This window comes from Ixodes scapularis, unplaced genomic scaffold (assembly GCF_016920785.2).
Source record: "Ixodes scapularis isolate PalLabHiFi unplaced genomic scaffold, ASM1692078v2 PGA_scaffold7__128_contigs__length_106722199, whole genome shotgun sequence".
NCBI lineage: Eukaryota > Metazoa > Arthropoda > Arachnida > Ixodida > Ixodidae > Ixodes > Ixodes scapularis.
The window spans coordinates 41,562,874-41,590,355 of record NW_024609882.1 but is presented as its reverse complement, the minus strand read 5'-3'; positions in this window follow the sequence as shown (position 1 = coordinate 41,590,355).

Here is a 27,482-nt window from a genome sequence, read left to right as displayed (position 1 = left end):
TTAATATACATTTAAAATTACTCCGATGTTAAGGAGACGGCGTCCTCGGGTTTACGTGAAGTATCAAGGTAAGTTAAAATTGTTGAGACAAACCTACGGCGAGTCGCCGCCTCCGCATTTAAGTTTATCCGGGCTGCTTGCGCTGTTTATCTTGGCTGCTCTTGCTCAGATGGAGTGATCAGCTACGTTACTGCTGACTATCGACTGCACATGATTACGTAGTTGGTTTCGCAATAACTCCGTGGTTGTTTTTTTATGGGTGATGTGACCACAAATATTGACATCGCGCGACCAGGTGTATAGTGCCACGCAGATACCAAATTAAACTACGTCATGCGATACCAATGCGTCACGTAAGTGTTGGTTACATGACCTCATAACACATGGTGATTTGATGATGACGTCACTCCTAGACCATTGGAGCGACAAGGGTTTTGATGTAACAAAAAATGTAAATTGTTTCTTAGAGGGTTCAGTATAAAAAAAAAAGAAAAAAAGGAGGAGATTACGTTTGAGTGTCTTTCGATTTGGGGCTAAGTTGGGGACTCTGCGGACCTCTAAGAAAGAGGTGATATTGGTTAATTAGATGGATAAACAACTAAACTAATTTAATTAACTTTTTAAACCTTTTTTTTAGAAAGGCGTCATAGTAGTGTTATTGAGAAAATGACACTCGACCTCGCTATTGTCTAGCCGTGACGCAGAAATTATAATAAGATATTTATGGTGAGTTCTAGAGGGCGAGAAATGTCACACGGCTTCAAAACCAAAACTCGCGGTGCATTGAACGGAGCGTCTCCAACTCGTGTCCTATTCCGCCCTTGCATCAAAAATGGTCCCCAAGTGGCCACAAATGGCGTCAGAAAAGTAGGAGTGTCATTCTTACGGATATCGCGATCCTAGCGGTTGGCACTAGAAGTACCGGCAAAAAGAACGAGCGAACGTGAGTGCGCTGTCGTCGCAGCCTCTCAAATCCAGGCAGCTGAATCAGCCAAAGTGACCGAAGCAGCCCAAGCTTCTGTAAGCTGTCACACTGGAGAGCGACCTGCAGCAGAACAGACGTCTGCCACAATCACCACGGCTCCTGTGACACCACCATGATGGCGGCCGGTGAGAGCATGACATTTTCTTGACGTATCAGGCAGAAGAAACCACTTTTAAAGATGTGGCAATCACACCAGTTGCAGACGCGTTCCAGGCACTATACCGAAACTAACGAGCGAAGAGCGTCCGTGATGTCGATGCCTCCACTCGGCGCTTGCACCACACTGATTACTCCAGCTGCGGCGAGCATGCGTGGGCTGTGGAGCAGGCGTGTGACGGAAAGATCGAGGTATTACATGGAATGGCTTCATGGCCTCTTGCCATCCTCAGCTACAGGAATGCACGCCTCTGTGTCGACTCGATGACGCCAAGTCGTGCCGCACATGAACGAGAAATGTGTTTGCTTTATTATTATTATTTAAAAGTGTCTACTTCGCTGTATTTCCTTTAGTCAACACTACGCCTTTAGAGCAACCGTCGTGAATAATAAATTCACTCTGCGCGGCCTACATCTAAAACAGGCCCGGCACACGCTTTATCATGCCTATCTGTTTGACAATGAACCGGTTGCACCCACATAAGACTACGGCTTCGTTCCGGATGAGGTTCACTATCAAATGTTCAATTTCGGATCCTGTTTCATTCCTGTTTCTGTTTCATTCCGGTTCGACCGAAAATAACGATTTTGTTTTAGTTTTCGGTTCGTGTTTGTGTTCGGTTTGACGCTTTGGTTTAAAGACACGAATGGCTCGTAAATAGCAGCCAACTTTGGCGCAAGAATAGTCTTCATTCATTGTCCACCACGGTGCCGTGTTGGGGTCGCGGTTGGAAGAGTTCGTAAAGGAGATATGGATTGTTGACGCTGACATCGAGAAACAATGGCGTCTCCCCTTTCGCGCGTTCTCCATTCTCCCTCTTCCTTTCTTTCTACACTCTTTATCTTGGCATTGTGTCAACATGGCGGTGACACACGTGTCGCATTGTCTCACCACCTCCAGCGACGAACAATGGTTGAGAAGAGCGCCGGTCGACCTTGTTTGGCAGACGACGCGTCCGATGTCTGCGACAACTGAGGACATCCAATACGACATGGGATGTCCCGTCGGTTCGCCGTTGCCACCTACAGCCAAGGGATGTACAAAATGTACTATGTTACTGGGTCTAAACTTTAACAAAATCAACAACAAATATTCCAGAGTCCCAACACTAAGTATACTGTTTCGATTTTTTTTTTAAATTTTGTTTCAAAGAACGTTGTAAATTAATATTAAAATGTTTCAAACTTGAGTTTTTTTGTTGTTGGCTTGCAATGGGCATTCGGTAACAAAATAATTTACCTTAAAGTAAAAAAATAGTAGCGCTATTTCTTTCATGTTTTAATTATTTTAAAAATAAAATAGTATAATCGAGTCATATCACTCATGAATGTAATGAATTTCTGAAATACTGCTTTTGTTATTGAGTATCAGATGTTTTCTTGAAATTAGGGGTTTACTTATTCTAATTTTTCTTCAAGAATAACTTGTTTTTCACATTCATCTGTTACAGCCTCTTTCCGCACCCCAAGACAGCATGAAAAAAATCATCCCTCCTGGGAAACAAATTATTCACCTGCATTCTTTTCCCTCATAAACAATGAACTGCACCTCCTACTCCTAATTTATACTAAAACACATTTGAAGATAATGGTTGCCACAATTAAGAGTTTTTGAGTTCCGAAGTTCGAAGAAAACTCAATTGAAATATTCTCTTAATCCAAAGCCTAGACCATATTACTGTGTGGTGAGCTTCCAGCTACTTTTTCATTTCCGTCAGGGACCATTAACTGTAAAGAACTTGAATGATGACGACGTACGCCAAAATACAATATTTCGGCCACTCGTCATTTGTAATACTCAAGAATATCTCGGTGCACACCTTGAGGCTTAATAATAATGAATCTGTCCCGGGAGAACCAGACAGTAAGGCGTAAAGGAATATTTCTAAGAAGCAGGGAGGTTACAAAAAAACCGATGCAAGATTCACAAGAAATCTTACTTTCTCCTACATATTTTCTCACGCACGTGAACGCAGGTTGAGTAGCGGGGGCAGAAAAGAAACTTTATCTTTGTCTTCTTGAAGAAAACAAATGCAGACCTGTATTGTACCTTGGAGCTCCTTTAGAAAGAGACCTGGATGGTGAAAACAAAATCTGCGTGTGCTTAAAAAAAAGGGTACAGAAAAAAAAAGGGTACAAAAAAACGCTAGAATAGCGCGGTATATTGGAGTCGGGAAAATGTACGAATATTTACCTAGAAAGAAAAAGTTGACGACTCTCGTTTTTCAGTGTCACACACAGGACTTCGAAGTGCTCCCTAGAGAAAATGTTGGCCTATTTTCTGCTGAAAAAGAAAAGAAACACGGGAGGCAAAATAAGGAACACGAAAGAAAAAACGAGTCGAATGAAGACCTATAACGCCAACAAAATACAGAGGTGGAAACACGGAGAAAGAAATAAGGGAGAATGACCTCAAGCAAATTTATATCAATTGAGTTGTCTCGGGACAATTATTTTTTTTTTAATTTAATTTTTACCTACTTGTTTTAGATTGGAACAAGGACAGGAAGGAACGAACATTGGGGGATGTTTTCTCTTACCTAGTTACAATTACAACATTTTATGAGAGTATATATTTTGGTATCCAATGAATCCCGAATGAGGCTGTCTCCCAATTTGTTTTTTTTTTTTTGTACAACACATTTTCTCATTTGGTTTAGCGGGAAATAAAAGAAGCAAATCAGAAAATGGCGAGATTAAATTACTTTCAACTTTACTATTTTCTGGGCGATTTTTTTTTGTAATAAATTTTGTTCGTTGCTCTTTCCTCGGAGCGGTGCGTGGAAAAATATTGGAACAGATGTTTTGACAAAGGCATTTTACACAAAACGGCGTATCTGTGAAGTGGTAACAGTGCCGGAATGGATCCCCGTATTTCTATTTTTTTTTAAATTTGGAGGTTGTTTTCGAGGCACCGCACTATTAATAAGAACGGATACCGCCCACCTTGTCCTTTCTACTTTGACCCTCGGGCCCATTCTAGTTAACATTTCCCTTACGATTCCAAAATGCAATGTTATTTTATTCCTCTCATCCGCAAAAAACAAACAAGAAAGTGCATTGAAATAACCCTTGACGCGATTGTTTTTGAAGTTGACTACCGAGTTATCAGTGTAAATATTTTATGCGTACAAAACGCTCGCCCAATTCTAGACAAAAAAAAAATGATGATTGCTTTACATTTCACTTTCGCTGTTGTCTTTCTATCAGTGCCATATTCTCGCACAAATGGTTTTTTTTGTGTGCGCAATGTGCAGGCGCCAATAAAAAATAACTTCATTTTCGGAAGTGACAAAAATATGATTAATTTGGGGGGAGATGTTTTTCAATAGGGCTCTCCAGAACTGAAGCCGGCGGCGCGCTAAGAGGGCACCATAGAATCTCAGAATTATTAAAATATAAATAACAAACAATCGTACAAAAACAATTAGACACTCCGATACAAATAGTTTTCACCTTCTCGCCAGAGTGGCTTGATTTTGAGAAGAGTAGGAGCGCCAAACAACTTTTTTATTTTATATTTTGTTTTAACATAGTACCATCCGTGAGGCCAAAGCAAGTTCGTACACATTTTAAAATAAATATAAAAGCACCGAAGTAATAAAAATGTCATTAAGAAAACCATAGATATTTTCACTATTAATAGCATCTGTGGATAGGCAGTTACTCATCGATACATCTAACGAAACAAAACAAAAAACAAATATCACACTCAGTAAATTAAGTTCAGATCTGAGAACGGAATGGAGGACACACCCAATCACTCACACACATTTTTTTCCCGCATACACACGCACACTCGTGCGCTAGGAACAAAAAGTGCCCGAAAAAACAGGTGCGAATTTATAAGCGTTTTGCAGAGCTCGCTTCGGCGGTGCAGGTCGATTGGGCGGAGCGAACGAAATCGGTGTAGGCTGCGTTCAACTGAGTTGGATTTGATAAACTCCATTGGTTTTGGAAGATTTCCGTGGCAGTTCTCGAGCAGCTCCTATTTGGAGTAGTGTTTTACGTGTGCGCTTTCCGCTTCTTCCGCGCCCCAGTCTAGGTTAAGTGAGTGATGCGGTCCCTGTTCGGAAGGCCAAAGGCGCCATACAAAGTAGTGCCTGTCGCGAGAAGGAATCGATGCCAGCGGCGGGGCACCCTCTTGCCGACTTCCAATCCGTTTGGCGTTTGTGCACAACATCGCGGCAAGTGGTTGTCTCTTTTTCTCCAAGCTTCTTTTTTTTTTTTTTTCGCAAGTGTCATTCTTTGATCGAAGCGCGACGTCATTGGTTACTGTGTTGTCAATATTTTTTTCCGTTCGTCCTCGAATTAATTAACTTTATTGCTCTTATATGCTCACTCTTCTTTCTTTCACTTTAAGCTCTTAGACCATTGTTACAAAAACATGCCCCTGAACTATTTTTCTTACAACTGAACGCTCATCTGTAATTATAGCTCTCGTATAATGTTCCTGTGATGTAAAACAACATTTGGAGTTACCAAAATTAATTGCCCCTGACTACGGTATGTCTGCGACAAACTTTACAGGTTTACGTCCCTAAGCTTTTTTTTCATAAAAAAAAGACCACCTTCAGTAACCACGTAACGAATAGTGTATTCAAGCGCTATCTCTTTTTTGTCACAAGGTTTAGGGTTTTTACATCAGATCTTGTCATCAGAAGATGGGTTCTGGTAGAACCAGGTGCAACACTGACGCTCACTCGTCGGCAAGCCTTCGCCGGGCCGGAAGTCCAACGCGCCAGTGCATGAACTGCGGGCCGAGCTCACAAATCCCCAACAGCGACTCGCGCCGTCTTGCGGTGTAATTCCCGGAAACTGGGAAGCACTGCTTTGCCTCAGGGCATGTGGAGCGAGCCCATTCGGCTCACCAACTGCGGCCATTTGAGCCTCAGTCGATCCAAGACGCAACCGCGCAGCCGGACCTCATCAATACTCATTAAGATCGCGGCCGCACTTTCACTGGACCGCAATAACCGGTTTCTCCGGAAGTAGCTTCCGCCTTCCCGCTGCCGCTAGAGAGAGAGCCCCGCACAAAAGAAACTTGCCGGCTCCCGGCCGCGAAAACCAACGCGTGTCTACAGCCTGCTGGAGGGAAGCGTTCGTTGCCGCTGCATTTGGTCTGTCGTTGTCACCACCGGCTCGCTTGCCGGAGCGCCATCTTGCGGGCACAGTACGGGATAGTGGCTACAAGGCTCGGAAAACCGAGCATAACTTAAGCGCGGGTAGAGGGTCCGCGTTCGCACGTGCCTTGCTTGAGAACGGATGGATTTCGGTTTGTTTTTGAAGACACAACTCCGTCTTCGTCAACGTAGGTTTATCGGCATCTGGCTTCACTTGCCTCTTCGTGTATCCGGGCTATCGAGTTGTTTCAAGAGGTAATTATGTTGTGTGTGTTAGCGCACCGCTGCTCGGAGCACGTGGAGGGAAAGCTTCCGGTGCAGAACCCGGGGATCCTGGGTTCGGTCCCAGCTCCCGCCCTTTTTGATCTGGATGAGCGTGGTGCCGGCGTGCGGTCGTGTATTACTACTGCCTCATGCATCTTAAAGATTCCAGGCTATCAGTGGGACTGCACTGGCTGAATTTCTCTTCTACAGCGTAAACCAGTGTCGCCGCACCTCAAAGGCGGACTGACCGCATGCCGTTTGAACACAAACGTTAAATTTCTTTCTGTTTTGTTATCATTACTTAATGAACTCGATGCCTATGTCGTGACCATCTTCGGAAAATGAAATAAAATGTTAAGTAACGTCGTATTAAATACAACATAATTTTCCACGTTTTACTTGTAGTGTGCATTGTGGCGTACGAATTTGAAATTGTACTTCGCGCTTGTAGTGCTTATCAGTGCAGTCACAGGAGTAGTTGGGATTCTTTTTCATTTTGATTTTTAAAGGCATTTATTAGCGCAATATTGAGAACAGCTGTGCTCGTGTTAACGGTTTTATCTTAGGTTTTTTTCACCACGTTTGATTTCTCGCCAACATGTGTCAAGGGGACAGGGCCTCGTCAAGCTGCAACAACATGTTTTGTCCTCTTTCTTCTACAAACCATAAAAATAAATAAAAACCTCGCACATAAATTGACGCATGCATACAGGGTGTTTTTTCAAAGCTTAACAAATTTGTTGAAAAAAGCCGTAAAAGTTACACTAATGCGGTTTTTGGAGGTGAGTCAAACGGTAAGGGGGTTAATCGTAACGATGAGTTGGCTAGTTAACTAATAAAACGTTTTCTAATATCGTTTCCGCTGCCCCGCAACGTTCTCCGCCACCCGCTACAAAATTCAGGACTCTGCAGGTGTGGGTATAACTGAAAAAAAAAAAGAAAACCCTTAAAGGAAACAACAGCAACGGACGGTATATTCTTCGACGTTTCGACCGGAGTCCGGCCTGAATGTCGAAAAATAAACCATACGTTGTTGTTGTTTTCACCCAAGCATTTTCTCATATATACATATATATATATATATATATATATATATATATATATATATATATATATATATATATATATATATATATATATATATATATATATATATATATATGTATATATAAATGGGTGATTTCATATGACATCGTGCAGGCAAAAAGGGTCGGATTTTTAATTTCACTGAACAAAATATATGTTATGGCGTCGTCCCTAAAAACGCAGTCGCCACAAACCTCAAGCTCGTCGGAGGTTTTGTTCTCGACTTATGAATTTTAAAAGACCCTGTGGCGGAAAGCAGTGTTTTTCACATCCGACCTAGGTCGGATATTTCGCTCGATCTCCCGCCGTGGATTTTCAGTCCACATTATATTAACTTTTTTTCAAGCACTCTGTGAGCACAAGTAAAAGGCTCTAATACCATAAAATAATTTTAGGCATTTTCCTTTTTTTTTCTGTAAAATGTCAAAAACGCCCCCTCAGTTTGTTGGTGATGAACTTTGACAATTAAATAATGGCGATGTACTTGGGTTACGTCGATACTTTTGATGTCTATGGAGAGCCCAAAACACGCTCTTTTTATATAATATAAGATCACTCTGCTGTAAAATATGCCATTTGCGGTACGTTTACGTTAGTGTTACGCGAAAACAAAAAAAAAAAAAAAATTCGAAATCGATTTTTTCAGAAAAAACTTTTTTTTTTTGCTAAAATGTAGATATGATAGTTGTCTACTCGAAAACCAAGTCGAGAAAGTCTGTATTTTCAATGTTCTATATTCAAGCATCAATATCGTACAAAAACGTGTTTTTACGGCTCAAAACGGACTTGCGAATTGCGCATCTTCACAAACTTGGAAATATTTTTGCTTTTTTCAACGTTCACACATAAAAATTAAATACAGTAGTTCCACCCTGTTATATCTATTTATCAGTTAAATATTATTATGGGCGGCAAGCTACATTGGGAGGAGTTCAAAAGAGAAAGCAACCCTTCTTAACAGACCAGCCGGTGTCGTAAATTTTTAATGTGTAAAAATTGGCAGACGTCGTATTGATTCGGGGCCTTCATTGGCCTATATGAACGTCCCGCCCTTTCGGAACCAGCAGATGACCACGACCTTTCGCGCTGGATGTGTTAGACAGGACGGCCCGTGACAATAAAGCGAGCAGCGCACCCTGTGTCACGAGGAGTGAAATGGTACGAACGTGTCGTTGACGCGGCGGACAGTGACGGCCACCCAGGTGGAGTCAGTCAGTCAGAGTCTTGCAGAAGGGAAAGCGAAGGAACTGTTGCCTGGGGAGATGAGGACACCACGGCCTTACAATATCGACGGTCAACAACTGTTCTGCCAGCCAAACCAACGCCGCGTGCGCGCTAAAACCGGCGGTGCGGGCCAAAAATCCCGCAGACGCACACACGAAGATGGGCCGGTTTTGTTAGAGATGTGGGAAAATTGTGAAACCAGCCATCCGTGCACGCGTGAAACGATACCGCTTATTTGCCCAAGCTTCGAGCGCCCTATTCTTGAAACGGTCGTGAACAATCTCTCTCCGCGGAGATCCGATAGCACCGAGAGATTATCTCTTTTGGAAACAGCAAATCCTGGAGACTAACATTAAAAACGAGCGTGTTGGCTAATATACTTGTGTTTATTCTACCCGGAGACCAGTTGGGTCGAAGTCAGTCTCCTTGTCAACTATAACCGTTTGTGAAGAGTGGTATTCTCCCGAAATGACAAGTCAGCGCCGGCTGACGTGTTCTTTTAAAAAAGAGAAGGGGAAAGAGAAAGTTTGAGTAACTGCAGTAACTACCTCGAAAGCTCCTCTCCCGATATGAAGCTGGAGGCATGTTACGTCTCGGTTACCTTCTCGCACATCGCTGCTCGAATCTATTCCTTACTTTGTTCCGCACAGCCACTGTTCCGCACAGCCACGACTGCTGTGCGGAACAAAGCAAAGAAATAATTTGAGCATCATCTGGACGCCGTCATGCTGCCAGGCTTCAGTGCCGTGGGACTGGACTCGGCGTCAGTCAGTTAAGACTTTTTTTTTTTTTTCGTTTGTGTTTCCAATTATTTATGTCAGCGCAAATTTTCTTATGTTATAGTGGCTAAGTGAAAGTGGCCCAATCAGAAACACAAGGTAAATTTATGGTCAGGCATTTATGATCTTAAAGAAGAAGGCAAATATAGTCAACGCAAGGAGCCACTTGTGTTTCTTTGAAAGCATAAAGTTCTGCCTTTATAACAAATCCAAAACAGTTGCTTTTGATTATGTTGGTGGAATAAGTTTTGCAGCACGAACTTTCGTTTGATTTGTTTCTTTATCAATATGAAGGAACTATACATTGTGCTCGGTCTCATGTGTGCAGTCATTCGATTGTCTTGAGATATCCAATTTAATTAATGTATTTAGACATAAAGCATTGTTTTCCCTGGTGAAAAATGTGTCAAAGACAGCTTGTGCGCGCATGAAAGAAGCGCCTGAAGCATGTGTTGTGTATAGAGGGCGCTGAACTCATGCATTACCAATTGTATATAAGAGCATCACCATCGGCATAAAGATCAGTCAGCGTCCAGTGCCTGCCTCGTGTCAGTTCTTGTTCTGCGGCCTTCCGGCCGCGTTCGCCGGTCTACACCACATTGGCGCAGTCGACAAAAGCACAACCTCGGCAGCAGTCAAGATGACAGCCGTTCTTCGCAACTAGTACGCGAGGGGCGTTACCCATTAACGCAAAGATGAATACGTTCGGGCTGCCATCGTTAGCCCCGTTTTTGGAGGCGCCGGGAGACCCGGCAGTGCCATGGCGGCAATGGCGAGAGGACTTCGAGATCTTTCTGCAGGCGACGGAAATGGACGCGAAACCGCCAGCACAACGAAAGGCGATACTTCTACAGTGTTTGGGGGTGGAAGGTCAAAGAGTGTTTCGCACGTTGGTTCCAGAGCCTGCGGCTGCACCACCGATAACTGCTGCTGCAACCGGAAGTACGCCGGAGAAGACCACATCAAAAGGGGGTGAGCCGGACGACTACACCGATGCACTTCGGTTGTTGGAACGACATTTCACGAACACACTGAATGTGCTTGTCGAACGACGGCGATTCATGTTGCGGCGACAGCTTCAGGAAGAACCGATACGCGCGTACGTCAGCGCCCTGCGACAGCTCGCGAGTACTTGCGACTTCGGTGACTATCTTGAGGCAGCGCTGCGGGATAAAGTCGTCGACGGAGTACGGAGCGTGGAGCTAAGACAGAAGCTGCTCATGAAAGGTTCACAGCTTACGTTGGGCCAGGCCATGGACATCCTACACACGTTCGAGCAGGCAGCGGAAGGTGCCCGTGTCTACGAGGAGGGGCGTGACGCTGCCATGGTTCAGCAAGTCGAGAGGGCAAGAAATCGTGCAGGAACAGGAGTCAGCGGTTCTTCAACAGTTCCGGACCGCAGGTGTTACAGATGCGGTGCTTCAGGACACCTAGCCAGTGCACGGGAATGCAGAGCGCGAGATAAGCGGTGTTCGAGGTGTCACAAGGTGGGACATTTTCAAGCGGTATGTAGAAGTACCGGGCAAGCGCGGGTGCAAGCGGTTCAGGACACGGACGGAAACGAAGAGTTGGGTGTCCTAACAGTCACACAGAACGAGCGAACCACTCTGATAGTCGACGTTTGCGTCGAGGGCGAAGTGATTCAGCTTGTCGTGGACACAGGCTCGTCAGTGTCTATCTTGCCAGCAAACATCTATCAAGAAAAATTTGCAAGACGGTTCGCCTTGGCTCCAGCAACGGTGACTCTGCGGGACTTTTCACAGCAAAGAATTCCAGTCTTGGGATGTTTTGTGGCTCAAGCGGCACGTGGAGGCGTGTCGTCAAACATTCGCTTCTATGTGGTGTCAAGGGGCATGGCGTTGCTGGGACTGGATGCGGTGCAACAACTACGACTGCATATCGACGGCGCATCGCTGGCGTGCCTACATACAACGGCGGGGCCACAACCTCTGCCTCCTGAACTTAGTGAGTTTTCATTCCTCTTTGCGGGGAAACTGGGACTTGCTAAAAACGTGGTACACGAAGTTAAACTGCGCCCCAACGTCAAACCAGTATCAGCAAAAGCTAGGCGATTACCGTTGATGTTGCGAGAACAAGTCTCTGCTGAGTTGTTAAGATTAGAGCGTGAAAGCATTATCGAACGGGTAAACGCTTCTGAGTGGGTGTCTCCAATAGTGGTGGTAAAAAAAAAAGACGGGAGCATCCGACTCTGCGTAGATTTACGGGAGCCAAACAAGGCCATTGTCGTTGACGGCTTCCCGTTGCCGCACACGGAGGAGCTTTTGCACGCTTTGAACGGAGCAGCATGGTTCTCTAAACTGGACCTGGCGTCAGCCTATCACCAGGTCGAGTTGTCGGGACAGCCGGGCACTGACGACGTTTGCCACACATGAGGGACTGTTTCAGTTCCGTAGAGTCTGTTTTGGCCTTGCTTCGGCGCCCGCCGCGTTTCAGCGGATGATGGAAGAAATATTGAAAGGTTGCAAGGGCGTCCTATTGTATATTGACGATATTATTGTCTTTGGCAAAAATAAGGAAGAACACAACAGTCGTCTGCGCGAGGTCTTGCAGCGAATAGCGGCCGCTGGCCTGCAACTGAACACGAAATGTGTCTTCGGGGTAGAGGAATTGTCGTTCTTGGGTCACCATGTGAGCGCAAGGGGTCTCGCACCCCTCAAATCAAAAGTGGACGCGATTATCAATGCACAGACGCCAACGGATTTGGTGGGGTTGCGTTCTTTTCTTGGGCTCATGGGATACTACTCTCACTTCCTCCCTCATTATGCAGAAGTGGTGGAGCCACTGCGGCGCCTTCTTCGCAAGGGCCAGGAGTTCATCTGGGACCAGAACGCTGAGGAAAGCTTCGGCAAGGCTAAGAACCTACTAGCGTCGTGCAGCGCGGTATCCATGTTTGACCGGTCCTTACCTGTACAGGTAACAACTGATGCATCGGCATATGGGCTGGGAGCGGTACTGCAACAGGTGATCGACGGTGAGACGCGTACGATAGCATTTGCATCAAGGACGTTGACGCCACAGGAACGCAAATACTCTACGGGAGAACGAGAAGCCCTGGCATGTCTGTGGGCTTGCGAGCACTGGCATGTGTACTTGTGGGGCAGAATTTTTGTGCTGCGAACGGACCACCAGGCATTGGTAACATTGCTCTCTACTAATGGCACCGGAAGGCGGCCACTTCGGATAGAGCGGTGGTGTGCAAGGCTGATGAGGTACAATTTTACTGTACAATACACGAAAGGAGAAGATAATGTAGTCGCTGACGCACTCTCCCGGTTGCCCTTGCTGTCCACAGAGTGCGACCCAGTAGAGGAGGTCATTGCGGTGGTGTCAAGCGTGGTAACAAAGAACCAATTGCAAGTGGAGACAGAGAAGGACGGCGTGTTACGGGAAGTGATGCAGTATGTCACATCTAGTTGGCCAGAAAAGAAATGTCTGTCAGGAAAGCTACTATCATTTTGGCGGATTCAAGAAGAGCTTTCTGTTCTGGAGGGGGTGCTGTTTCGTGCAGAGCGGGTGGTGCCTCCATCGACATTGGTGTCCAGATTCATCATGATGGCCCACGAATCGCATCCGGGCATCGTCAGGACAAAGCAGCGACTCCGGGAGCAGTATTGGTGGCCTGGGATGGACGAAGACGTGGAAAACTGCATTAGAAGCTGCGCTGTGTGCAAGGCATCAGACAAGTCTGCAAAGACCGCGGTGGCCCCTCTACAACCAGTGCAATGGCCCGAAAAGCCCTGGGAAAAGCTGGGCATGGATATTGTGGGCCCGATGGAACGAGCCCCTCCAGAGTGCAGATTTGCAGTAACTGTGATTGATTATCACAGTAAGTGGCCGGAGGTTTTTTTTGTGTCGTCAATAACTTCTCAGTCGGTGACGAAAGTGTTACTGGAGCTATTCGCGAGGGAAGGATACCCAAAGAGTGTTGTCACTGACAATGGCAGACAATTTATGTCGACACAGTTTGAAGGGTTCCTACAAGACAGAGGAATTGAACACTGTGTGGCCTCGCTGTACTACCCGCAGTGCAACGGTCAAATAGAACGATTTAACCGTGTCTTAAAAGAGTATATTCAGGTGGCGGCACTGGAGCGGAGACCACTTAAGGAGGCGATTCTGGAATACCTGAGTATTTACAGGGCAACTCCCCATGCGACCACCGGCATGTCTCCGGCGTTTTTGCTACACGGAAGGCGGCCACGAACAAGACTGGACGTCGTGGGACTACCGGAGAGAGGGTTTTTCGATGAACCGCGGCCTCACGTCGCCGAACTGCAACGCCGTGTCAAAGAGCGACAGCAGAGGACAAAGAAATACACCGATGAAAGACGGGGTGCCAGGCACTCCATCATTGAACCCGGCGACTTCGTAAAAATAAAGAGGTGGGGAGGACCAAAAGGACAGCAGAGGTTTTCTTTGCCAATAGAAGTAAAAAAACGCGTGGGAAAAAATTCTTTCCTTTTAGACAATGGGAAGAAATGAAACGCTGCCAAATTGACAGTAGTGGCCAAAGGAGGAGCACCAGGTGCCCGGAACTTGGTAGAAAAAGTTGTGGAACGACGTGGAGCGGTAAGAGACCAGTTATGCGACCTGGATTTGCCCACTGAAGAGGGGGCATCACAACTACCATCACCATGGGACGTCGCAACTGCCAGAACCCCAGAGACATTATCGCCAGGTGACGACAGCGCTACCGTCGCTACGCACGGAGCGGAAGCTGCACGGGGTGCTGAGACACTTCCAGACGCTACACTTCAGGAGACTGAAATCTTGTCGACACCAGCAGAGTCGGCGCCAGCTCCACAGCAAGTCGAAGCGCAGGACATCTCCGGCCAACAGGAGTTGTTGACCACGGCACCGTCGTACAGCAGGCCTCAGCGACAAAGAAGAATGCCCGGAAAATACAATGATTATGTTTTACACTAGAATTATCTGTTATAGCGGTTCCAGAGCTATGTGAATAACTGTAATTATTGGTGAAAGTTGTGTTCTAGTTACTGGGGTTTTGTTTGTTTAAAGGGGGGAAATATGTTGTGTATAGAGGGCGCTGAACTCATGCATTACCAATTGTATATAAGAGCATCACCATCGGCATAAAGATCAGTCAACGTCCAGTGCCTGCCTCGTGTCAGTTCTTGTTCTGCGGCCTTCCGGCCGCGTTCGCCGGTCTACACCACAGCATGCAATATGCGGCGCCGAAAAGAAGCCGTTTGGATGAAAATATTTTGAGCGCAGCGTTGTCGAGGCCGGATGTACTCTCGACGCTGTTCGAAATAAGAGGCGTATCTGTTGAAACAAATAAATATCAGTCCACTCATATCCCTGAAGAGATGCCTGGCATTTGACTTGAGCCAGCCAAGCTTGCTGGAGGTCAATTGTTTTGCGCCCTTTAATTTTATTTCCCTTGCGCACCGCAAGTTATACAGAAGAGAGACGTCAGACTTATATTGGCGGTTTTGTTCCTTATCTCATATTCTCAATACGTTGCAAGGAAATCAAACAGTTTTATAAGATCAACATTGTGAAATGCTGCTTATGAATACTTTAGTACGGCTGATAGTTGAAAAAAATTCCTACTCGGCCTAGGATATGGATCATCAAAGCATCTCTCGAGTACTTCTTTAAAGAAGCCGACGGAAACAATATTGCTACTTTTTTGCTATCTATGAAGTGGTGCTTGGCACCATTTTATGAAATGCAGATAGATAGATGAACTTGCGAGTTCATCTGTTGCGACTCAGCTCATACTTATTCAGGTCGTCCACCTGCTTTTTCATTGTGCATCCGTGCATTAGTCGCTTCATTAGTTAATTTTTATGAAAACCAGTATCCGCGGGTACGCCAGGTACGGCCTTAGACGTCTGTAATCCTCCCTTGGCATAATTTTAGTTGTTTCGCCCCCAAACCTGGCCATAAGAAGAACATAATCAAATGAAGGTGTTCGTAAGAGCGTCCAGAATTTAGGCTCCTAACAACGACGTAGTTCTCAAGGTGGCCCCTTACCACCGTATCACTGGTTCTGTACCACAAGGGATACATTGATACCACAAAACAGCGAAAACGACATACTACACCAACACAGCCGCGAGCCCGCTGAAACCTAAACTAACCAAATTTAAGCCACCTTATAGCGCCGCGTGTGTCAGCGGCCTCTGTCCACCGGTCATGTAACTATACGGAAATGGAAAGATCTATAGCTTTGCTACATTCCCTGTCAGCAGTACACAAGTTCAACTCAACCTCCGAATACAAACATATTGTGAAAAATTTTTTTTTTTTAACACGGCTGATACTAGGCTATGCTTCATCGTTTTATGAACGTCTCGCTCGCGCGAAATATTATTTAAGACATCATTCAAGACATTATTTTCGACTTTATTAGGATAGTAAAAGCGCCTGAACAGGTGCCCTCGCAAACTCTCACAAGGATACCAAGCACCACATTGATATTTCTTTCCGTTCTGTTCCTTTGACAAATAAAGAAATAATAATAAGAAGAAAACAAGTAAACAGCGCCGAAAAAAATAGAGAAAAAGATAGAGCACTGTGTCTTGTGTTTTCTAGGGCACTGCTAATTTTTTTTGTAACTATGTTCAAAGTCGCCCAACTTTCCACAGTGCTGAAAGAGGCAAAATATTTTGCCGAGTCTACGCAATCTGGTTTATTACTTATGTCGCAGATGTCTCTCTATAGAATTTTGAGAAACTCGGTACATCTTTTGTTTAAGTTTAATAAAAGCCTACACTTTGCAACCGCCATCACCCGTAGTACTATATTTCACGGATTTTAGCGGGCAATTCAAGATAAATAAGGCAGCTTCGGCCGGAGACACGTGGTCTAAACTACTGCGCCTGGACGACGTCTTGGACTGCTGTGCTTAACGTCCCATTCCGCCCAAGCACCAAAAGGGGCTTCCGAAGAGTCCACAAATGACGTCACGGAAGCCGTCTTGCCGTGTTGTTGGGTGTCGCCACTCTGGCGGAGCTGGAGCCTGAAGTCCCGTCAAAAAAAGTAAGAACGCAGGCAAGATTCGTTGTCGTCACGGCGCCGCAACTCCTGGGCGTCCAAGCTTACGTGGCCTGTCAAGCTGGAGACCGACCTGCAGCAGTGATGGTGTCCGTCACATCAACCAGCGCAGCTATGACACCGCCAGAATTGCGGCCGGCGACAGCATTCCGTTTCTATGACGTCATCAGGCGAAAACTTTTGAGGATGCGGTAAGGACAGCAGCCGGAGACGCGATCCATGGCACCGACCAACGAACGCGGAATGCGCGCAGGGTTCTTTTTGCTATGATATTTTAAAGGGGAATTGAAGCGATTTTGTATTTGAGAAATAAAACAAAACAGTTAAAGGGGTCATGAAACGATATCGCGTTGGAATGCTCATGACTTTGCAGAGGCTTACTGGTCTGCCCCAAGTATACTCGCACGAACCGCCACTGATTCAGAGGCTTCTTTGTCGCGGTGAAATTGCTATAGGATAAAAGGGGACTATTTCTTTCAGTCTTGCCTTCGCAAAGCTTGACGACATAATTGTGAGATCGAAGCCACCCGCTTGACGACAGTCAAGCGCGGTTCATGGATTGGACACGAGAACTGCGTGACCACTCGAGTTCGGCTCGTAACAATCAATGCCTTGGAGAGCACTCGGGTATAGTGGCTTATGTACAACCACTGCGGTGATGAGAATAACGAAACTCTAACGATTTCTGGAGATCAACACGCGTTTTCTACTTTTCAAACCCCAGCGCGTGGCTATGATTAACGTTGGCGGAATAAGATAAGCCCCGGGCCACGTGGCCGCATTCTCTGGCCCCGAGTTGAGGGGTTGAACGATGCTCATGTCTCTCGAATTTGTTTTTTGTAGTCTCTTATTGAATAGAAAAAAAAAATGGAGCCAGTATTATTCAGTTATTAACATTAGAGAGTGACTCTGAGTAGTATTTAGCGAAAGCAGAAATATCGTGTCATGACCCATTTAAATCGTCTTTCATTTATTATGTTGCTCAGGGCCCGAAGGCACTACAGAGAGCAATGCGGCATAGTAAATAGAACAAAGTAAATAATAGTGAAAAGGCAAAAACTACACAAAATAACTACTAAACATCATTTAACAGGTTTGTAATGGCACTGTACTTTATTTGGCCTCCAATATTACGAATATCAAAATTATATTTCAAAATGATGCGCTAAGTAGCCACAACTTTGCTTCCAAAATATTGCTGAAGCCCCTCCTTTCCGCCGCGTTCGGTGCGAGGAGGGAATCGGGACGTGTTTTACAGAGATCTCACCGTTTTTCGCGGTTTCCGCAAGCCTTACCAGAGCAGCGAAAAACGTTACGCAGGTTCCCTCACAAGTGCATGCGCAAGGCGGTTGAAAGCTCTGGGTATGACGTCCCACCCAGCGTTTGATTTTCGGTTTTTCTCACGTCTATTGATATTCAAATGCTTGTGATATTTAAATTAAGAGGTTAAAAATAAGCTAGAATTCACCTCTAACTCATTTTTTTCCAGAACCTAGTTAAGAAGCAGCGGGACCTCGTCGAGTTGCACTTGTTTTAGCTTTTTGCCCCATCTACCTCCTTTTTTAGCGAAATAAAATAAAATTAATTGATTGATTGTGAACCTTTTTAGCTGCCATTCAAGCAATCCTACAAACACACGAACGAAGAAACGATGACCGAATTTTCAGCGTGTAGCGTCATTGTTTTATAGCGCCGTTTTCGCCTCATACCAACGTGCCCTCGTCACGTTTCACCCATAAAAATAATGAAACAAGCAATTTAGGAACAACAAACAAACTAATGCGCTACGAATACGGGGATGCGAAGTTAGAACGAAGAAAGTGAGATAGATAGAGAGAGAGAGAGAGCACTCAGGAATCTCTCGCGAAGCTATATACTGAGCACCAATCATCGCTTGTATTTTGCAGACGTGGCATGGCCTCCCCTGGCAGCGTAAAGGGTCATTTATTTTTCGGCGGACGTTAGATACATAAGTCTGAAAAACAGGTGGGAAGAAGCGCATTTTTGTAAACGTACGTTCCTTACTTCCACTTTTTGCGTTTTCTTTTTTAAATTCTAGATTTCCGCTTTTTCGTTTTTTGTTTGCTCGACGGGAGTTGACGAGGCGTGACCTCGGAGCCAAAGTGGTTAGGCAACGCTGGGCTCACCTCCCGCGTATAAAAGCCCATCTTTCCAGGCTTTTGTCGAGTTTTACTGTAAAAAAAGTTCATTTACGTTGACGCTTTCCATTTTTTTTTTCTATACGTAACGTCGCTGCTTTTGTGTCTGCACTTTTAGTTTCGTTTGATCAGCTCTCAGTAGACCTTTCATGGCACTCTTTACTGACTGAACGAAACTAAAAAAAGAATGAAAAACATAAACTTGCACATAAAACAAAATGTGATGTCGATCGTACCCAGAGTTACAGTTCCTGCGCAATATACCTTTCCGTTTTTTTGTTTTTTTTTCATGCAGTGCGTTATCATGTAGTTGTTGCGCGAATGATCTGAGACCGCATTTGTTATGATGATGCAACATGAGCGCGCATTGAAATCGAGTGCTGAGGCAGCGTTTTTTGCGCGGACTCGGGTTCAAACATATGCTACGCCCTGAAAGCAATACTCAAAATTTGGTGACCGCCAATGTTTCTAGATATTTTTGCTTGTGCATTCACTAAAAACGCAAGCATCCAAATTATTCGAGCCCTTTTTTTTTTGTTTACAAACAGCTCGAAAATAATGTTTCAAAATTTTAAAGAATTCCGACGTCCCTTTTACTTCAGCAATCCAAAGCCCCAACGTGACTCACTCCTGCCGCACTCCTGACTGTACAGCTCGACGGCTGTGTGGTTTCTGAAAACGTTACTCTATCAGCGACTCTAGAGGTTCTCGGATGGTTGTACATGACAGCATTTATTGTTGACTGGCGTTTTTTTTAAACATTTTTATGCCGTTTATTACATTTTATTACCGTGGTCGCCCAAGCAAGGCCATAACCATCCTATAAATTGCAACGTCCTGATGACCAACACAGGATTTGTCTCGAGACCGTTTCTCTCCATTCTGGAACTCAAAACCTTAGTGACACGAAGGAAAAGTCAGCGGCGTCGGCTAATATATGAAACACAGAAAACGTCAATAAAGCTCTATATGTACTTTTAACGTAACCACAAACAAGTTACATGCACGCTATGTTACGGGTTATTAAAGAACATTACCCTCAAGCATTTTTGCCCTTACGTTAAAAAAGAAAACGACTATATTTTGTGAAGTTTAATTTACGTATACTGTTTTAGTTCCGTTCACCTGATCCTCCTGTTCCAGTATTCGTACCTCGTTGCTTCCTCTAGGCAAAAGCGAAGCCAAAAGGTTGTAAGTCTAATAAACAAAAGTGGTGGTAAAAACATATGTTACAACACTTAATACAGAAAAAGGAAACTTTTTTTTTTTTTAGTTTACAATTAATGGTTGGAAAATCGTGACTTGACTACTTCCAATTTTACGAACTCGCATTACAGTCCGCGAAGAAAAATCCACCTAACAACCACGAACCGAAAATTCAGCCACCTTTCACGTGAAACTCTCTCTAAAATAAATTCCTAAAAAGAAAAAAAAAATTAAACACAAAAAAATGCATACCTTGTCTTACTTTATGATAAACTGCAGTGGACGCTACGCCCCATTGGAGCCAATCCAATGCCGTATTAGTGTCACGTCACTTTCTAGAGGAACGCAGTGACGCGTCGGACGCGTAGTCACGTGACTGATCCGTAGTGGTAGATTAACCCCGGTGGGCTCGTAGTGCCCGCTGTGGCCCATGAAGATGTGCAACAAAGTATAGAAGTGCATCTTTTATGCAAATAAGAGGTTGTTAGAAGGACTTCTGCCGTTCGCTCGTCTTTTCGACATTTATAGCCCGCCGTATAAGGGCCTGCGTATAGTTCAGCATGTATCGCCTTTGCATTTACTTTCCAATTAGGGATTCTTGTTTGCAATTACCTATGCAAACGCGAGCGTGCTTTGAAATCAAGTGAGAGCCGCTCTCAACTCAATGCCCGTCCTTGTAAGTAAAAAATTGTAGAGCGACTGAAATAGGCACGTGCATAACTGAAAAAAAGGAAAAAAAAGAAAAGAAAAGAAGCCGACTGTTGACTTTTAGAAACGGCTCGCTGCGCAGTCACTTGCGTATTTTTTTTCTTCTTTTTGTATTATTCACCGCCCTGCCTCGCTGTTTCTCGCTTCCAGGGTTATTTTGTAGTAACATAACGTAAATCTACGCATGAAGTACGTGGAATTTGATTTGAGAGCGGAGGCCTTCACGGCGAATTTGCATGCATGCATTCGCGCTCTCTCCGAGGCAACCGTTTTTTTTTTTTTTTTTTTCTCTCCTTCGCAAACGACGCAGAATCTATTGGCAGCGCTTCTGAAACTATAGAGGTGACGTCTGCTGTCGGCGGCAATACTTTGGAGCCGATTTGACAACCGTCCTAAGCCTAACTGAATTTTCGGCGTGTGCAGCAAAATAGAACCCTCTCTTCGTAGGGAACGGCGACGTGCAATGAGTTAGTGTGCGTGATGCACGGCGAAGAAAGAGCCTAGCGATATCGTCGTGTCATCGTTGAACCTAGACGGATGCATAGTTGCAGCGAGTCGTGTGCGTGTATGTTTACTTAAGGGCAGTGTTGTAGGCGTTACGAAAAAAAAAAAGTAACGAAATACGTAACTCGTTGCCCGCAAAATAAAGGAACGCGTTACCGACCTACGTTACCTCGAAATAAGAGACGCGTTACCGCTACTGGTAAAAAGTAACGCATGTTATTCTCGCGTTACTTTTTATTTAAAAACTAACAATAACAGTTTTTTTTTTTGTGATAGCGTTTTTTGGTTTGGAAACGAAGAGCTTTGGGCTTTTTCTAAGGTGGGACCTTTCGCGTGCGGAAAAGACGGGCAAAATTTTGAAGGTACGTAGAATTAGTTCAATAATTAGCTCCGAGCTTAAGCTCGGACGCACCCGATGCTACAAGCTAATGGAACCTATCAATGAGCGTCAAACGCCCAAGTCACTAGTCCTTTTCTTTTGTTTAATATTGCTTCAGCGTTAATAGAATACGCACACAAAAATGATGAGCAACATGATGGTGCGATTTTGACGATTGCTGATTGGTACCATCAGCTTGTGGCGTCCTAAGGTGACATAAAGTATAGAAACAGGAAAACGATTCCAGTCTACTTTTTCCAGGTCTCGGGAAAAAGATGTGACAAGTAAGATAACTACGTTACCCTTTACTCGAAATAAGCAACGTAAGTACGTTACATTTTACTGGTTTGAAAAAAAGTAACGAGTGCGTTACTATGTTACGGCGGTACTATGTTACGCGTTACCGGTAATACCATTACTCTTGTAACGCGTTACCGCGAACACTGCGTAAGGGTAAGAAGGGCAGAAAGAACAATAAACATTTAAAGAAAACGAACTGAACAAGATCTAGCAGCTCATACAATATTAATACTCAGTTTCTAGAGAATTTTTATATAAAAAAGTAGTCTATAGACGCTTTAATATTCTAAAGAAAATGTACCCACTTTTTGATCATCGGTCCATAACGTTTTGGTTGCTTTAATATGCAGACATTCTATACAATATAGTGCATATAGAGTTGATAGCAATTGTATAGAAAAGAAATATGACGTCCTTACAACTTCTAACAATCCTGTACGTAACTTTTTTTTATAACACATACATGGAAACATTCACTCGCCACATGCCGTGTGCACAAACGCAGGCGTCACACATACACGCGCCACAGAGCATTGCATTCTAAGACTACCAATTCAAATGTGCTGACTGCTTCACCACCATATATACACAACACTTGAAACGCAATCCGTTTAACGAGGAGCTCCCAGAAGCTAAAAAGTTTACAAATATGTTTCTTTTTTCTCGCCAATAATCTATATAAAATGTGGTTTCAAAGGGTCGGTGACCTGTATCTACTAATATAAAGCGTAGCAAGAGGCGATAATTATTTGACACAGTCTGGAAAACAATCTCCACGAGCAGGTTCTAACTGGGTGTGACGTCGTTTCCCCGCGCAGCACACCATTATGCTATCGAGTCTAGTCTATGAAAATTTTATACACGTATGGCGACAAAAAAACCTATTGACACATAGTGACAGAGATTATATAGCTTTTCTATCGTCAGCAGTCTATAGACTTCGGTTGAAAGGAAGCCTATAGAAAATCCATTGAAAATTGCCTATACGGCTTGACCGGATAGGTAGTTGAAAAATTCGTTAAAATGTGGATAGAAATTTTGAGGACTGCCCGAGATATTTTTCGTAAGAGAAAGTAAGTCTAGGAAGATGGTAAGAAGATAAGTACTCAAGTTACTGATAGAATAAGAACTGCAGAGCGCCTCTTTCGACCGCTCGGCCTCCACCCCGCGCTCGTTGCCTTGCGTTGTGCTTTGACTGCACGTGCACGCTGGATACTTACGACAAGCCGAAAGCACTATTGAAAGTGGGAAGCTCGCGGTGGATGCAGGACCGCTCAAGTACCTCCCAGTCTTTCTAGTATTGTTATACTTTTTTTCAGCTCAAGTCGAGACGCAGTCGACACTACGAGCCGATTGGACAAATCAGAAAGCGTCAAAAAGCGCACCGTCAGGGTGATCGTCATGTTTCTGTACGTTTTCTCTTATTGCTGAACCAATCATAAACAAAAAAAAGGCCAAATGACTGGTGCTTTGGACGCTGCTTGATTAGTGCCATTAACTCGTAGCGTCGGCTGCGCCCATACTTAAATGAAACGAAGTATAGACCTTTCGATCGTTTATCACCCAGGTGAAAAATGCTGAGTCACTGAGCTGTGGACGCATGAGCAGCATTCGATATACCGCACACCAGACCAACAGCGCATGCGCAGAAGGCGTTCCACAGCCCAGCAGACAAAGATGGCAGCGCGCAGATGTAGATTTTTACAAAGGTCTATAGACCTTTGCATCGCTTATCAACCGGGCAAAAAGCGCTGTGTCACTAAGCTGTGGACGCATGCGGAGCGTCTGATATACCGCACAGCAGTTCAACTGCGCATGCACACAAGGCGTTTCACAACTCCGCAAAAAAGAATGGCAGCGCGCAAAAAGCGATTTTTGCAAAGGTCTATAACCACTACGAAAAATAGAAAAAGAAAAGCAGTCAAAAAAAAATAAAAAAAACAAAAAAAAACAACAACAGAATATTACACGATAAATAAGAAAACGAAAAGAAAGGGGAAAATACATTTAATTAAGAGACTATTACTTCGCATACCTGTGTCCGTGGGCCCACCTTCCTGTCAGTAAAGTGGACGCACGAGCCTCGCTAATAAGCAGGGCAGTCATCAGTCTCGTTCAGTACGACAAACTCCTTCCTCTGTGCTCCATTTTACCTTTCAAAAGACCGCAGCGAACGCTGCGAGTCGTCCCAGTCAATTCAAACGCTGTGAACTCATCACGTGATTGCGCGCCCAGGGTGCATCGCTGCGTCTCTTATTAAAGTCACGTGACGCTCACATGGCAGTGGATTGGTTCCGATGGCTCGTACCGTTCGCTGCGGTTCCTCGTAAGGTATACACTGTTCGCTTTGATCTCCGTCGTATAGTGCGCGTTACCCAAATCAGATTGGGACAGGACCCGTGTACTGCGCAGGCCGGATTCGCAGTTGCTCGCACGTTGCGCACTGCAGCGTGGATCGCCGCTCAAAGGACCGCCACTGTTTCAATTAGATGAACCTATAGTCATTAGTCGGAGGAGAACAGGACCGGCGTTGTACGCCCGTCAAGAAGTGACATGAGCACTGGTCTAGCTGGCCGCGAGAGGAGCGGGTCCCAGTCTGTGTCAAGGTATGCGATCACATCGGCGCAGTGCAAAGGCGTGAAGAACCGGCGGCTGAGTTTCCGTATAAATAAAAACAAAAAGCGATTCGGTTTCAACAGCGTTTTGCGTCTTGTTAACATCGTAGGTGTGTGCTAGGCGCACATTTATAATTTTCTATTGGCGTGTTCCAGAAAAAAAAAAAAAACAATGCAAAAGCAAGCACAGACAACTTTGAAGAACAAAGTGAAATACGTTAGAAAGTGAAACTTTTCTAACGTATCCTACTCCGCTCATTTGCATAAGACGGCGCGCCTACTCCGCTAATTTCTCCCCTAACGGCTTAAATATCTCGCCGTGTCGAAATTTTGTTTTTGTTCTAAAAATGTTTAGGGAACAAGTTAGGAGACATATTGAGCAAACACTTGCATTGACCAAACGGACTGCGGCGCGCCTTTATTTCGCCGGCGCGAATACCTGATAACCGCGACTTCCACGGCAATAATTGGCAATTCCCACCACTCCCAATGTAATGCAACCCCCCCCCCCCCCCCCCTTCCAAGGTTGTTGGTAATCCAGCCATTCAAACTGCGCCAAACTTGTCCGCGCAGAGGCCATTGTATGATTGGGGAGTAGAATGTATGGCCCCTAGTAATGTATTTGGTGGAATCGTTGTCTCTTTCTGTTTTTCAATTCTTCACTTCTGTTGATTATGAAAAATAAAATAAACAATGTTGCTCGTGAAAAATCAGATTCCTCTTTTCGGTTCTTGTGTAATATATAGAAAGGAGAGAGTGTATGGAGAAAGCAAGCGAGTTAGAGAGGGCGAGAAGGAAATACGGCTCCGGTTTCGATTTCGGTGATTGCTCAAGGAACTCATACTGTCCTAATCTTTTGTCGCGACGCAGACTCCGGTTTGGGAAAAGGCACCTTTCCTGTCGACTTTGATTTATTGAAGCAATTAAACGCGCCTCTATCGTCCTCCCCTATCGGAGGTGGGAACCAAATTTATAACAACTAAATAAATAAAATTAATGCAAAAATTGAGGGGCGGATAAAGATGGGCACGCGCCAACTCGTGACATTTGTATTTTTCTAGACCAACGCGGATAAATTTCTCTACTCTGTGATCGGAACACTTTATATATATCTTGATGTGACAGGCGAATGACGGTTCTTATTTGAATTGTCTTGCATCGATTGTAATAACGACGCCTTTCTACACATTGCACGATGGTAGGAAGAACATTGAACGCTCTTGAAGCGATCTGAAAAGATGCACATTTCTTCATCTTCTCACTTCTGCGTTACATAGAAATTAAACGAAGCTGAAGTAAAACGTTTAATGGGAAATAGTCCTCTTTGTTATTTTAGTTTGTCATTTTTTTCCTCGCTAAATGCGTATAATTACCTGGATTGTTAGTTAAAAACAAATAGCAATATTTTAGATAAATTATAGCATTTTTTAAGTATAGGCCTTTTAAATAATCTTCAACAAACTGTTTACATTATGTTCTGTAACTTGCAAACGAACATTGATGTGGCCCTTAGTATGAGGCTGTTGCGAAATGTGCCCAAAATGAGATCGGCGATTAATGTCCTTGACGAGACAACGGAAAGGTTTCGTTTTGTTGAGTTTTGCTGAAGAAACAACCGGAGCAACCGCATTTGTGATGATTTTTAAATGGTCTCAATTAAACGAACTATTGTTAAGACTAGCGCGCAGCGAAAGCGTACTAGGCTATCCGTTCTGTCTCTTTTTGTGCGTGACAGCAATTCATAAATCTAATGCACCGTACGCACACTCGTGCAAGTACGAAACACGGATGATAAATTCACGGTCTCGCGCAGCCTCGAAAGCGTTGGGTATTATGGATGAAAGGGAGTAGACGGAAAGGAACCCAGGACTCCTGTATTCACATTGACGATTTAACCGCCTTCGCAAAGCGGTTACGAGCGCGGTTGCTTAAAGATCCAATACCTACTGTTTGAACGCAGTCGAACGCCTCACGCCGGCCTCCGGCGTTCGAACGCGAGCCACTGCGTGAGGTATCTCGCGCAGTGTCTCGCGGTATCTCTGCGGGAGGCGTGACGATGCCCTGGTTCGGCTCTGAGTGGAGGGAGATTTTTCGGTAGAGGCGAAAACGGCTAGCGTTCGCGACTTACGCTGCCCACTAATCCTGCCAACCGGATCTCGGCGCTGAGATGGCCTAGAGCTCCCTTGTCTCCCCCTCTCCCTTAGTTTGTCTTCGTATAGGGAAGTGCAAACAAAGGTTATTGCGTTCATTTGATGGCTTCCAAAATCGCACATTACTGGGATTACCAGGTACCGAGAAACACCAAAGACATTGCCGAGTCTTTCTGCGTCCTCATTCATGGGTTTGAGAATAGGGGCGAAAAACAAAGAAACTCGACTGAAGATAAAACTTCAAGTATTGCACTAAATAAAAATTTAACTGAAGAGGCTCGAGCTCGCTTTATTTAATTTCTTCCGTCCTCAAATACAAAGAAAAGAATTATGTGTATTTTTTTGGTGTTTCTTTTTGTGTTGGAGAGTGAACGGGAACGTATAAAGAAGCGCGGTATCAGAACGTTGAGACTGAAGCTAAAAGTAAAGGAGAGAACGAGGGCACATGCTTATCTGTAGCGAACAGTGCACTGCGCGTTAATCTACGCACTGCGGCGTGACTGTGCCTTCAACGTTTCATCGCAAACCAAGAAAAAGAAAGGAAACACCAGCAATGATGTGTCCAATCAAATGAACAAATTAAACTTATAATGTATACTCTGTTTCACTTTAAGTTCGAGCGCAGTCGACACTACGATCCAGCGGAGCCAATGGAGCGGACCTAAAGAAAAGTGCATGGTCACGGCGCTCGTCGCTTTTGTGCATTTGCCATCGCCGACTAAACCAATCACGTAGTTCAGTGTTGGCGGTAACGTGTTACAAGTAACGGCGTGACCGGTAACGCGTTGCTTTCTTTG